Here is a 10,087-nt window from a genome sequence, read left to right on the forward strand (position 1 = left end):
AGATGCCTTTCAAACCGCAGTGTTTTTAATCAATCGTTTACCTACCAAAGTCTTACACCATACCACTCCTTATTTTTTGCTTTTTCGGCAGCTTCCGAAGTATTCTGATTTACGAATCTTTGGCTGTTCTTGCTATCCTCTCTTACGACCTTATAACGCCCACAAGTTAGCATTTCGAAGCAAACGCTGTGTCTTTTTAGGTTACTCTAGCAATCATCGTGGTTATCGTTGTCTTGATCTTCTTACTGGTCGCGTGTTTGTCTCTCGTCATGTTATCTTTGATGAGCATTCTTTTCCAGCATCAGTGGTGGATCTGCACTCAGCCAACCCACGGAGCTTGCTTCCTACTAGTAATCTTCTTATTCCCAACCACGTGGTACATCCTGCTACTTCTCCTTCTACTTCCCCAACTCTTTCACTGGTAGATATTTCCCTCCCTCCACATTCACCCACCTCTGGTCCAGATTGTTTGTTACAAGGGGCTTCTACTCCTCCGGCTGATACCAACTTTTATTCTCCACCTACCACCAGACCAGACTCATTACTCTCTACTTCACTCAATACCTCTTCTGATCTCCCACTTCGCCACACCATGGTAACCCGCTCTCAAACCGGCAACTCCAAACCCAAACAATTCCCAGATTACAAAGTCTTTCATTCCACCCGTTATCCCTTACATGCTCTCTCTACTGTCCATGATTCTGAACCCACATGCTTTACAAAGGCAGTTTCTCATCCTCAATGGCGCGCTGCTATGGGTATGGAGATTGATGCTTTACTGCAAAATGGCACTTGGTCCTTATGTCCACGGCCTACAGATCATCGCATTGTTCGAAACAAATGGGTGTACAAAATAAAGCGACGCCCTGATGGATCTGTGGAGAGATTTAAAGCCCGGTTAGTTGCCAAGGGCTTTGACCAGCTGGATGGAGTTGATTATCATGAGACTTTCAGTCCGGTCATCAAACCATCCACCATTCGGCTTATCTTGGCTCTTGCTGTTTCTTTTAATTGGCCAATTCGCCAATTGGATGTCTCCAATGCCTTTCTTCATGGTGTTTTGGATGAGGAGGTATACATGGAGCAACCGAGGGGATTTGTTGATTCCTCCCATCCAGACTTTGTCTGTCGTTTGCACAAATCCCTTTATGGCCTTAAACAAGCTCCCCGGGCCTGGTTCAGAAAGCTTTCTCAACAGCTACTAGCATTTGGGTTTACTGAATCCTCTGTGGACTACTCCCTCTTTACTCTTCATTCTATGGGGTTTTCTCTTTTTGTGTTAGTTTACGTTGATGACATCCTTGTCACCGGTTCTGATTCTGGTGCCATTATGAATTTACTTACTTACTTACAATCCTGCTTTCCTCTAAAGGATCTTGGGACTTTAAGCTACTTTTTGGGTGTTGAAGCTTCACGAACTTCCACCATGTTACATCTGAAACAATCCAAGTATATCTTTGATCTGCTGCTCCGATCCAAGATGGAAGGTGCTAAGCCTTTGTCTTCTCCGCTCGCATCTGGTCAGAAGCTTTCTGCTCTTGATGGTGATTTGTTATCTGATCCTACTGAGTATCGTCAGATCGTTGGTGCATTACAATACTGCACCATCACCCGTCCAGACATCTCCTTTGCAGTCAACCAGCTCTGCCAGTTTATGCATGCTCCAAGAACACCACATTGGGTTGCTACCAAACGTGTTCTTCGTTACCTCAAAGGCACCATTGACTTTGGTTTACTATATTCACCTTCATCTGTCACTTTACATGCTTACAGTGACTCTGACTGGGCTGGCAATCCTGATGATCGACGTTCCACCAGTGGCTATGGCATTTTTCTTGGTCAGAATCTTGTCTCCTGGAGCGCTAAGAAGCAATCTGTGGTGTCTCGATCCAGCACGGAGGCGGAGTATAGGTCCATGGCTCTTGCTACGGCTGAGCTTTACTGGATCAGGATGTTGCTTCATGAGTTTCGAATTTCCTTGCCATCCCCTCCTACTTTATGGTGTGACAACATCGGTGCACTAGCTCTGGCATCCAATCCGGTTTTCCATGCTAGGACCAAACATATAGAAGTTGATTATCATTTCATCCGAGAAAAGGTTGTGAACAAAGACATTGATGTTCACTACATTGCCACTCAAGATCAGGTGGCTGATATTTTTACAAAAGGTCTTTCAGCTTCTCGGTTCGGTCTCTTGCGATCCAAACTGATGGTTTGTCCCCTCCCATCAGTTTGCCGGGGGGTGTTAGAACCATTACTCTCGTCGGATGACTCCTCCTCTCAGCAGACTTCCAACGGCTAGTGAGCAGTTCCTCCCAACCTCCCAACGGCTCAGCAGCTTCGAGGTTCTCCCCTTCACGTGGCTACTCACTGGATTATTCTTCCCATGAGTTGTCTGAGGAGTATTCCCACGAGCAGCTTCTTCCAGTTATAACAATATTCTGTTGTAACAGTAGTTTGTTTTTAAACTGTTTCTCTTTCTGAAACACTAAAGCTTTCTCTCTCTGAAACTCTATATATTTGAATGAACAGTGTAAGGTTTGGTGAGTTAGCCAAACTAGTTATTCAACTGTCCTATTATTTCTTACAGTAGGCACACTGCCGAACCACATAAAATTTCTGTGTCGATTTCTCTTGCTGGCTCTATCTTTTTATTCTTCGTACTATTCACCATTGATATCGCGCTTAACTTAACATCTTGGAATGGATTTGATCGCAAGGTGGTTCGACTTGGTAAGCTCTAGGAGCTTTGCATAATTCTGCTAGGAGGATTTCCTTGTATAAATTTTTATCATGTTACCTCGTGCAATTTTCCTATGTACAGATAAAAATTATGATACTAGTTCTGGAATGAGAAGCTAGAGAGCAGATGAGCATTTTACTCATCCGCCTTCGCCTTGCTAGCTTTTGGGTGCAAATTTATGGATATGCAAGTTCTGTTGAAAGCTTTAATTAGCCATATGAACAACGGCACTTGTTGGAATAATGAAACAAGAAATCACATCTTGCCATCATTGCCCTATTAATACTGAGAGATAAGTAATTCAACTCATTCACATACGGATCATGAATATTTGGAATTTTTAATAGAAGGGCCTGAGAATGGTTTTCTGCTCCTATTCCCACATTCCAGCCTGAGGCTAAACCTGATGCACAAGATGAAATCTAAACTTAAGGTATGTTCGAGTAAAATCAAGTTTCCGTACATTTGTATGCTAACAATCAAACCCCAAATAAAAGTTAAGACATATCAACACTCTCCCAAGTTGTAGCTATCTTGTGTTGGGTCAGAGCTTTGACATCTATCATTCTAAATTCAAATCAAAAATACATCTATCATTCTAAATCTTGGTTTAGTTATCTTGAGAACTAGTCTAAGAATGGCTGGTAGTGGATTCTTGGGATGTGATTCTCAAAACTAAGTCTGCTGTTTTTTATTTTTTTATTTTTTGATGCAGATTCTCAAAACTAGTCCCTAAACAAAACTTGAGATTATTAAAGTAACAAAATTGATTCGCGGCCAAGTTTTTGTTGAACATGGTCAAATATGAAAATTGTATGTGATTACGGTCAATCATCGCCAATTACAGTAAAAGATATTGTGTTATTAACTAAATACGGCCACTTTTAACCCATGAGAAGTGATTTTGGATTGCTGAAAAAACTTAATTTATGTCTTGAATGTGAGAGGCAAATATGTAAGCTGAACTAATTTTTTGACCTGCAGTAGATTCTAAATGCTTGGAAGGACCATAACTGAGTAACAAGGCTTTTCCCCCCTATGGGCTCGTTTGGTTCGCGGGAAAAGAAAAGGAAAAAGTGTGGTCAATGGAAAAATAATGAGATGCCTCTTGTTTGGTTGGAGTTTTCAAAAAAGAGAGATGAAAAAGTTATATTTCTATAGGAATATGATTTCCACGTTTTATGGAACAGTTACTTTTCCGTGAGCCGAGAAAAATACTTCTTAGAAATCTGTTTCCCAAGAATCTGCTTCCCATAAATTATATTCCTAGGAGATAAAATGCTTCTCGCGAACCAAACAAGCCCTATATTCTAAATGCTCAGAAGTAGATCACTTATCTAACTTGAATGCCTTTCAGGTCTCATTATATGCAATCAAAAGAGAAACTATGGAGAAAGTATGTTAAAGGGGCAATATTAAGTCAAACCTTTTCTTAGAATCATGCAATGGAACTTAGCGGTTTTGAATCATACGCTTGCCTGGGAGCTTTTCTCTTGCACTTGAAGTAGGTGTACACCCTTTTCTTCCTTTTTTTTTTTTTTAATATTCATAATGGTAGGATTTGAACTTAGGTCATGGCACCTGACACCCGGTGACTCTTATCAATTTAGCTAATTAGCACCCTCAGCAGATACACTCCTTTTTAACTAGCTAGGTTAAATGAGTACATTCACAACCATTGGTTTCCTAGTACAATAACGTTTTGTTTGAAAACAAATTGCATTTAAGTGTTATAAAATTGAACTACTTATAATAGGCAGCGAGCGGTGTAATCGACGGTAAAGAGTTGAGAATCGATTACTCTCCGGGACCCTAGATGCAGGCTTATTATGGGATCAATTAGTAGCATCTTAGTTTGAGACACTACAACAAAAATAAGTTTCTCTGACTTTTAGATGCCAACGCAAGAAGAAAGCGTCGGCAATTTGATCACCGTGCCAAAATTTGTCGGAAAAAATTTAAATTAGACGACGCTTATGAATATAAGCATCACCGTCGGAGGCCAAAGCTAGGCTAGCTAACACGATGTTTTTAGAAACGTCGTCGGAAGTCCCCCTACCATGAGCTAACGCGAGCGCCGGAGGCCAGATTGTGCCAACCCAAACAGAGCGGTCGACCTCGCTAAACCTGTCCCTTCTTGTGCTTGAAGCTGGCGTCGGCCCCCACCGTATTTACTTTCTTCCTTTCATGTCAGTTTTCCTTCTTTATTTTCCTGCTTTCTCGCGTCCTTTTCTTTCCTTTTGGTTCTGTTTTATCAATAACCATGCCTTTCTCTCCTTGTCTTCTGAGGTGAGTTACTGCCTCATTATCTCGTCGTGCATCCGCTTTGGTATGAACAGTTTCATGATTTCCCTTTGGAAATTCCAAGCATATTATTTCATGGTTCTATCCTGCAGCAGCCCGCTGCGGTATTTTAAAACCGTGGGGTAGCCTCCCTGTAGTGTCCTCATCACCTTTTCTTTGGTAGGTGCTACGTTCCTTTCTTCTTATAGACGTCAAAGAAGCAATACATATATTATTCCATAAACTTAAAAAAAAAATAATAAACACAGACTGTAAAATATTCTAGAGGTGCTAGAATACAAAAATATCTTGCAATGCATTATTAAATAATGCAGGTCTCTCGGTTTATATATATATATATATATATTCATCTTGATTTCTATGATGAACGCATGCTTAATTTGGCGCCTAGAAATCTTCGCAATAAAGCTCTGATGAAAATGTTGGCGTATGAATTTCAAAATTATTTTAGATACAATATATCTACATTGGAAAGTAAACATAATTTTGATGAAACAACTCGGCAGATATTGTTTTGATGTCATAATGATATCGATTCAAGTTATGACGATATTGGACTACCATAAGTTGTTATGTGAATGCCTATATCAACTGTTAAAAGGAAGAACAGTCCATATGGGATAGATTAAGAAATTTTTTTGGTGCTTAAATGCTTGGATTTTTAGATAGAATTTTATATTTGCACTTGTGCTCACGGGCATCACGTCCAGATTTTTAGATAGGATGTTAACATCGACATAGGGTCGTTCATGATGCTGCCAAATTAAGCATCCCATATTACAAACTCTAGCTTAATCCAGCATCTATGACCAGATTAAAGAACATTGCTCAACTTGAAACAGAAAAGGAACATTCTTTAACCATAAGCTTATAATCAATGGAATCTGCTCATATTCCCCTTTGTAAAATGGGCTCCTTCCCCTTGTTTCTTTTGGCTCCCAAAGACAACCCAAAATGAATGAAACATGCATCAAAAGCATACAAGTATCTCATGGTAGACTGGTAGTGGATAAAAGAGGCATATGATGAGCTTCTTTCCAACATAAAGGAAAAGTTAAGTCGGGCTGTAGATTGCTCTTCCCCTTCCTTGGAAAAGAAATGCAAATCCTATGTGAGGCTTTATGTTTTTCTTGTCCTGAACCTCGTCTAACTTTTTCCTAAGGGCTATTAAGTCTATAAGTCAAGCGAAAAAAAAAAGCATCTTTCTTCTCATGATCTAATCATTACCATATTTTTTTTTCCAAATCCAACATAATAGTTAGCTTTCTCTTTTCTAGATTACTAAACAATGTTTTATCCTGCCTACGTTTTACTAGATTTTCCTCCATCGTCTAGCTCAACGGATTCAACTCAAAAGGTTGAATATGAAGTGGATTGTGGAACTTGAGAAATGAATAATAATGACTACTGCTGGTTCTTGTTGTTAATAGCATAATTTGGTTATTATTTTGCAAAGAGATTCTTGAGGAGACCCTTAACTCTGATTGCTCTGGTAGTTTGTTTGGTTCTTCTCTTATCCGTTGTTTTTTTTTCTTCAGATTTTTGCTGTAAACTATACCCCCCCCCCCCCCCCCGGTAATTATCTCCATATAAGCATAAGCATTCAAGTCCTCATCATATATTTTTGCCTTTTTCCGCTGCAATCAATGCACTTTGGTCCCACAAACCCAGTGTTAGCGAGGCTAAAACATGACATTTGGTTGACGATGTGGTACATTAATTACTACATCACCTGCGCGTAATTCGTGCACCGAAGCGGATCGTTACCTTCCTGCGAGCTTCGCTGCTATCGCAAAGGCTTAAATCCGCACATTTGAGAAAAATCTGACCTCTGTGTGTTAACGTCGTGGGTCTTAGTCCTATTTTTTATGGTAGATAAAGATCAATATCTTTTAAATCAAAATTATTTAGCTGGTTTAATAATTTAACAGATCTACTTACAAACCACTACATTTTATTATTTTTTTATATTTTTCTTTCTTACAAATTTTTTATAAATAGTTTCTGTAAACTTTTTTTTTTTTGAATAAAAGCCAGATGGCTTTGCCTCCATCTTAATAATAATAATAATAAAAAGAAAAGAAAGAGGTAGGTAAGGACCTTGGTAACCAAGTTATCACCTATGCTTCTTTCTTGTCTGCTTCTTCTTCGTCCTCTCATGGTTTATAGCATAGAATGCAGCAAACTGTGGCTGGTTACTTCTTAACAAAGGTCATGGCCGGCACCATAATGTGGGCAGATACATGGTCCTATTCATAGTTTAAGGTCATTTATCTCCAAATAGGCCCACCTTAATCTTAGACAAACCCATCAACTTCTACTTGGATTCACCAGCAACAGTGTTTCCTCACTGTTCTCTTTCGGCAATATGCGCTCGACCATCCAAGGCCACCAAAATTATGCACCCCTGCACGTGCATCACGCGTGCCATCCAAATCGAATTTACCCTCTCCGCGATCGCCTGTCCTTCGCTATTAATAAGTAAATAATTTCGACCTGGCTTCTTGACACATAGTTAATTCCAAAAGCCAGCTCCCACCAATGAGGGAGTGACATGTGGTTACAGTGACAGGGAGAGGGACTATGTTGAGAGCTTAGTGTGGTCCATCGCATGCACCGCTCACCTCTTTGGACAATTTGTTCACGAGGTAATAGGGTAAAACTAGGGTAAATGTTAGCCTAATTAATCCACATGAAGATATTATTCTCTGTGCAGAAAGGGAGACCACATATCCTTTTTAATCAATGCAGGCAAGGTCTCGAGTGCAAGAATTTTTGATATGGAGTTTTTTTTTAAATAAATCAGTTAAATTAATCCAATCGCGCATAAATACACCTATAAAAATCAGATATAGATGCTTCTTTAAGCTTTGCAATTAAATAAAGTATTGTGCCCGAGATATTCTCCCAAATATATATATATATATATATATATATATATATATATATATATATATATATATATATAAGAATGAGAAGGGTTTTGAGGGCATCTTCATCACCATGTAATTCCAGTAAAGCATCTATATTCAATGTAAATTGGTTTCCAAATTAAGCAAAGAAAGGCAAATAGATATACAGAATTGAAAGCTTATCATCACCCATGCCTTCACATATTAACACGCAGAAGCTAAGTATATTGATATATATATATATATATCAGACATAACTATCAGTGCCTAATATATGTTGAAGAGGTGACGAAGACCCTGCTTGCCAATAGCTACAGGGATTTACCCTGTGAGATCCTTTGGAGAGCAACTGGAAAAGCTGACAAGCGAAAGATTTCGAAGGATTTTTTGAGACTTGATCTGTGTCTTCTGCAAAGCGACGAGAAACGGTGCCTAATTTTGATAGTTTGGACTGCTGAGGACTGAGATAGAAATGGTGCCAAATGTGGTAATTAAGATCCTTGGCGGTTTCACAATTCCCACAAGAACGGTTCCTCGAGACGGAATCCGTTGGCGTCCTCCTCGGCCGGAGGCAGCCACGTCGACGAGTAGTAGCAGAACTCATCTCTCAGGTCGAGCAGGAGGTCCGGCAGGTCGAAGAGCGCATCGTCGTGATCGCTAGACGGGGTCGCGGGGGAGCGAGAGGCCGCCGGGACCGCCGCGTCCCGGCACGGGCCGCAGTCAGCAAATGCGGCCGCCGCAGCGAGAGCAGCCGCGGCCTGGATGTCCTTGGGGGAGGGCGTGGCCGGTCGGGGGAGCCTGCCGGCCAGCTCGGGGAAATTGAGGTGTGCGGACTGGCCCTTGATCGCGAGGGCAGCAACGTCATGGGCTCGTGCTGCCATCTCGGCCGTGGCGAAGGTCCCAAGCCAGATCCTCGACTTCTTCCTTGGCTCTCGGATTTCCGACACCCATTTGCCCCAATTGCGCATTCGCACGCCGCGGTAGGTCGGATGCTTGCCGTCCTTGCTGCGCTTCTTAGCCTCGCCGCCGCTGCCCGCCTCCGCACCTCGCTTGGAGCCGCTCTTGGTAGCCTTCTTACCGATCTTCGAATCCTGGCCTAATTCTGGCGAGGCATTGGGACAACAAGAGGTGATGGTGGTGGTGAAGCAAAATGAGTTAGAGGAGGAGGAGGAGGAGGAGGAGGAGGAGGAAGTCGTGGTGGTGGTGGTGGTGGTGCAAGAGGAGGAAGGGGAGGAGGTGGTGTTAGCTTCACCACATTCATGGATGGGTGGCTCTTCCATGATGAGGAGGGCCAAAACCTGCAGGGGAGAGGGAATGTGATGTGAGGAGCTTTTATGAGTGCCCAATGAGAGAGGGCAGCTGTGGAGATCAACAGCAAAATAAGAGAACGGGCCCATGCAAAAAGGAGGTGCGAGAAGCTGTGCTATTACACCACGCTGTCTCTGAGTTTCCTCCGCTTGGGAATCCATATTTTACTACTGGCCCCCATGTTCCTTGAGACAAACAAAACAAGTAGAACTAGGATCATTGCATGCAAGATGGTATGTTCCATGTGCCTTTTGACCCTCTTCGAGTCATTGGAATTCTTTGAATGCCCACAACCAAATAATTGAGCTCCCTCATCAACCCCATGGCAAGGAAAACTCAAGCAATAGCAAACAGTCCGCATATGAGCCATGAGTTCGGACATCCGTCGACTCGTGCTTCTGATCTCACCGATGTGGCTACCTCAACTACTACCTTCAGCCGAACAGCTCACCTTAGCTTTTATTAGCACTCGGCGTGCGCGATTAGCAAAGCACTAGAATACCCACCCCCATACTTATTACTTGATGATGAATTATAATTTTCTTAGGGGCTGCGACGCCATGCGATGTGTTTTCTAATCCAATAAGATCTACGGATCTAACTTTTTTCTCGCGCAAAATCTTTTGACCTCGCATTGGCAACTGGAGGACCGACCCGGGGATTTGTTAACATTAAGAATACATTCCTTGCGGGCTACATTAGTTTAAGCTTACTCAATCAAACAAAGAGAGTGCTTCCTTGTGCAATTCAAGGCAGTATTATAATAAGGGGATTGGCTGTTACATTGTCTTATGCGATTCATTATTTAAATCCCTCACAT

General features: G+C 41.6%; 1 pseudogene; it reads right to left on the reverse strand.

Moving 5' to 3' along the window:
- Positions 1–8,327: 8,327 nt before the first annotated feature.
- On the reverse strand, positions 8,328–9,368 carry LOC120110805 (ethylene-responsive transcription factor ERF024 pseudogene; annotated as a pseudogene).
- Positions 9,369–10,087: the final 719 nt, after the last annotated feature.

Source organism: Phoenix dactylifera, chromosome 6 (assembly GCF_051530095.1).
Source record: "Phoenix dactylifera cultivar Ajwa chromosome 6, Ajwa_hap1_PhDact_Kaust_v1.1, whole genome shotgun sequence".
NCBI classification, from domain to species: domain Eukaryota; kingdom Viridiplantae; phylum Streptophyta; class Magnoliopsida; order Arecales; family Arecaceae; genus Phoenix; species Phoenix dactylifera.